We start from the raw sequence: 5,478 nt of genomic DNA on the forward strand, positions 1-5,478 counted from the left end.
TGCGGCGCGCGCCGTCAGGTGACTGCCCGCAGCACCGCCCGCCCCCCCGCGCGCACGCCCCGCGCACGCCCCGCGCGCCCATTGGACGCGGCGCTCGCCGCCGACGCGCAGCCGCCCACACCGCCGCGCATGCGCAGCTCTGCCGGCGCACGGGGCGGCTGCAGAGCGCCGGGACATGGCCCCCGCTGGCCCATGGCCTGCCCTGCCTTCGTCCCTTTTCGTCCCTTTCCCTCCCTACCTTCCCTGCCCCGCCTTTGTCCCTTGCCCTCCCTGCCCTCCCTGCCCCGCTCTGCCTTCCCTGCCCCCCGCCTCCCCACCACCCTGCCTTGCCCTGCCTTGCCCTGCCTTGCCTCCCCTCCCTTCCCCTCCCTTCCCCTCCCTGCCCTGCCTGCCCTCCTTCACTCCCTCCTGCCCTCCTTCCCTGCCTGCCCTGCCTCCTTCCCTGCCTCTTCCCTCCCTCTATTCGCTTTCCCTTCCCTTCCCTTCCCTATCTCCTGCCCTCTCTCCCTCTCAGCTTTCACGTACCTGTTTATCCAAGCGCACCAGGCGAGGCAGCCTCCTCCGGGAGCTCCTGAATAAAACGTTAATGACAGCAAATGATGCACTGCCAAGAGTCCTAATGGGAATTTCATTGTTAGGATATTTTAACCCAGTTTAACAATTCAGTGTGACTTTGAACGATTCTTTTTTAATGTTTCGTAGAGTGACATGCTGTTTTACACTGTATTTGAGTGTCACATAACTTTCTTCAGCTGTTTTTACAGTTGGCTTTCAGTTTTGGTAGAGGCTGTTACAGATTTTCCTTCAATGTCTGTTTGCTAATGGCCTTTCACCTTGTTAAGAAGGCAGAATTTAATTACTTGTATTTATTAGTTGGTCAACGTATTCACCAGTACAAAGAGCTGCATTACAAAATAACCTAGGCAATTTGTTGGAATTTAAATTTTAAAGCAGCTATTAGGTAATGATATCCAAAAAGTAGCATTTGTCTTGAGATTTGGGTACTAACAATACCTAAGGTACTCTGAATCAAAGTTTCTATGCCTGCGTTTTATGTTTTCTATGACTTGTTGTCATGCTCTTAGGTCTGTTGGGAATTCCTAATCCCCTGGTACTCACACGTGAAGAGGGGAATAAAGAAAACTGTTTCGATGGTAAAAACTGAGTTGCAGAAGTAGGAGATTTTTAGTGTTTAAGCATAAAATTTAAAATACCTACTACTAGACTGAAAGTTGGGGTTTTTCGGGTTTTTTTGGTCTTCCACAAAGATTTTTGTGGGGAAGAGAGGGAAACAGAAGAAGGAAGAAATGAATAAAACCAAAAGGAGCTCTTACTTTGGTTGAAAGACTGACAACAAAATCATGGACCACACCCACCAAGAAGGGATCTTCATCTCCTGTTCTGGATCCTAGGGATGATGCAATTCTTACTTCCCACACAATAGGAGTGAAGTTATAGTGTAATAGCTTAGTTCTCACTCACAGACTGAAGGACTGCATAAGTTTCCTGCATTGAAATTAGACACAACTAGAAGAGGAAATACAAAAAAACCCCAAAAAACAAAACAAAACAAAAAAAAAACAAACAAAAAACCCCCAAAAAACCCCCAAAAAACAAAACAAAACAAAAAAACCCAAAAAACCCCCAACCCCCCCCCCCCAAAAAAAAAAAAAACAAACAAACCAAAAAACTAGTCCATTTTTTTTTCCTAAAATGAAGAAGTAAAACCAATAAAAAGGAGATCCGGGAATCTAAGCTCAAAATCAAGGACATACATCCTCCTGCAGATGAATGACAAATGCTTTAAGCATTTAAAACAATATAAAAACTCAGGTGACAAATGCTCTCAAAGTTAGTGTGCATGATAACAAATAATATCACCAGAACAAAGCAAGGGAAAATTTCCCTTTTTTTTGAATTTGATTTATTTTTCTGATGCATTGGTGGCATTAATGGGACTTTAGGTCCCATTCTGTCAAATGTTGTTAATTCCTTATGAAGCCTGGCTGTAGCCTGTCTTTGTGTTGTTTTCTGGCACTCTGAAAGCTCCAGCCTCAGCTCCCACCAGTTTGTAACTTAATTTATTGAGCTCTGGCTGCCCTGTGTATTGACACTGGTCCAGAGAGATGAAAGTGCTCTAATCTGCAGGTCAGTTGTGTGTACTGCAGGGCACAGGTTATACCGTGGAATACTCAGGCCATCTTTAATACTGGGTGTGTTCTCTTCTGCCCTTGTCGTCTCTCTTCATCCTTTCTATGCTGAAGTTGGTTTCCTGCCATAGAAACTTGACTAATAAATACTCCAGAGGTAAATTGTGACATATCCCAAGTGTTGGGAAGGATGAAAGTTTGACAAGAAAGTCTCACAGATATGTATGCTTAGCAGAAAGATTTTTGAATGTAGAAACTGAAGAAAGAATAGAAATGAAAGCAAGTTTTGATATAGAAGAAAAGAACTGCTGAGCCAGTCTTACTGGATAACCAAGGAGGCAAAGGGTATGTTAGTTAGAAGGGGGTTTTATGGCTTATAGCAAAGGATAAACCCACCTCAAACAAGAAGATGTTTTTCCCAAGCAGAAAGATTCCACAGGCAAACAATGCCAATGCTGCAAGTAGAAAAAAGGTCTCAGAATTCTCCACTGCAAGAAAACTGAAACACAACTTCTAGCTTAAACTGTAATGTACTAACTTTTAGTGACTGGAGAATAGTAACATGAATATGGTAATTACAGTAGTTATGATAGGCTATAGGTAAAAGTTAAGGTATAGATTGGTTCTTCTGTATTAAGATGCTCAGCAAAGAAAAGTATCTAATGCATTGTAACCAAAACCAAAGGGTGTCCAGGCCTGCCTGCAGCTGGAGCTGACAGCTGCAGGCACAGGCTCTGTCACCCACGACCCTGGACTGCTGTAATGTATTGGATACAATAAACTGCATTTTGGAGAGCAGCCTGGAGTCTCACATCTCTCATTCAGGCTCTTACACCAAGCCTAAAGGTGAGATTCATCTCACCTACATATAGCCATCTAAAATTTAGCTGTGTAGTCTAAGCAGCTCATCTAGGGTCCTAGATAGGCATCTCCATGGGGTAATTTTTCTCTTGCTGTGGCTGGTGTCTGACACAGGGGTGATGAAACTCCTTTTGGAGATGCCTGTCCCATGCTTTTGTGGTGGGAATGTGTATAACTGGGTTAGGCTAGAGACAGAACTCCTGGATTAAACCCATGGCCATGGAGTTCTGCAGGATGCTTTCATCAGATTCCTTCACAGCAAATGTGCTGAGGAGTCATTAGGAACAATTCATGTTGAAGGCCCATCTTGTATTTGTGAATCTTGTAGGTTCACAGGGCAGAGGCTGATGACCGTGTTGTGGACATGGCCACATCAAATATGACTTCTGTAGGCATCTTATAAAGAAGACTTGTCCGTTTTACATTCCAGTAAATGAAAGCCAAACCACTCCCTCTTGTGAACTTGCAAACACAAAAGCTGTTTTCTAATCTACAGTTAGATAACATTTTCTAACTGTAAATTGAGCTATCAAGGGGCTACTGTGGTATGTATCTAAAAACCTCAGGGCTGTGTCAATATGTATGAGCTGAAAAACTGACTCTTATTTTAAAATGGATTTTGAAGCCTTTGAACACATTATTTTAGAATTTATTTCCATACCGTCTTCTGCTGTATGTGTGTAATACTGTTCTAATCCTTGGGAACACACATGCTTATTTTTTGTGGTTTCTGGCTTACAAAACTCCTTTGTTTGTCCTGGGAAAGCATGGTGTTAATCATAGGAAAATAGTTTTACATTCCCTCTTTACAAAAAATGAGAAAAAAAATGTTTTCTACCTAGAAGTAAATCCTATTCTAGTAAACCATCTTTTAAAATGCAATTGTAAGTGTAATTCTCTTAAACCTACATCTAATATGGTCCAGATTCACATCAAATCTTCTTAAAATGAAAACTGCTGTCTTGGTTAAATCTGGTTTGTTTCCTTTTTTTTTCCCACAGATATCATTTTTAAAACCACCATCCTTAAATTAAGCAGTAACATTTCAATGGGAAAAAAGGGACTTCTTTTCTTTAATAGAATTAGAATTATTTTTGATTCTGTGAGAAGAGATATAAACCATGTGTAAAGAATGGCAAAAAGGTGGGAAACAAAGGGGCTAGCTGCAGAAAATAAGAGTTCTGCTTAGACAGGCTGGGGGAGCTGTATGAAAAGACCAAAGAATGAGAATTGCAGCAGGACAGCTAAAGAAGCGTCATAAGGGTACTTAACTTAAAAGAGGAAGATGATTTATTAATGAGAAATGGATTTGCCTTCCTGGAAGCCTGGAGTAAACACTGTCAATGGCTGTAATTCTGTCAGACAGCAATGCCTGAGCTGACTGATCTGGGAGAAGACCAGAGGTGTTCAGGAGGTGAAGTGAAATTACTGCAGCCAGGCTCTCCAGACCAGGCATTTTCACACAGTAGCTCTCTTGAACCCTGTGAGGAAATGCGTGGGGAAGCCAGAGCATGTCCTGCGGGGTGGGCTGAGTGTTTCCAGCTCTGGGATCCCACTGGGAGGGCTCTGAGGCAGAAAACTGCTGAGCCTGACACCAGCAGGCTCTTGTTTCCATCCAGGTGCATATCCACACATGGACTGGTGGAAAGACCAGGAGTTTGGGAAGGTAGAGGGAGACCTGGTGAAACGCCTGATGCTTGGAGGACTGAGGATGTGCATTCCCAGGACCACAGAGTGAATGCATAACAGACCCCACGTGAAGGGGTCATGCTGGGGGAAAGAGTCATCTCTTCACAAAACAAACTGCTAGGCTGGTGTGAAAAACGCCAATCACTTGTTTTTAAAATTTTAAAAAGTTTAATGATAATACAATGGTTATAAAAATAGCAATATAATTAGAGTAATAAATATTTGGACAATTTGGATCAGGACAGTACGAGACAATAGAAACAAAGAGTTACGGACCTCCAGGTGCCTTTTTCTGGGCAAAATAAGCCTGGAAAAGGACACCCGTTAACAGAGGATTAACCCTTAAAAACAATAGCCTGTTGCATATTCATACACCTCATACATGATGCATAAATTCCATTCAAACACAGGATTCTGTCTGGTCAGTGTCAGCTTCTTCCTCTTAATCCTGATGATGTCTTCAATCCTGAGCGAGGCGGGAAGAAGTTCATTTCTTCTGAAAATGGGGCAATAAATTCTTTTTCTCTGAAAGATTTAGGTGTTCTGTGGCTGCTATCTCAGTGCGAGTTCTTTCTTTAGAAAAAAAGTATCTTACATAGCATAGTTTCTATTTTAACATTTGATTATAACCTAAAACTATATTTAACATACTACTTAAGAAAATTAATACAACATAACTTTCTAACACAACGCATATAATATTCATTTTAATATTTGCTAAAAGCCAGTCATAAAATATGCATTTTTCACAGGTGGGAAGAACCCATCTCTTTAATTT

This window comes from Molothrus aeneus, chromosome 2 (genome assembly GCF_037042795.1).
Source record: "Molothrus aeneus isolate 106 chromosome 2, BPBGC_Maene_1.0, whole genome shotgun sequence".
Lineage (NCBI taxonomy): Eukaryota > Metazoa > Chordata > Aves > Passeriformes > Icteridae > Molothrus > Molothrus aeneus.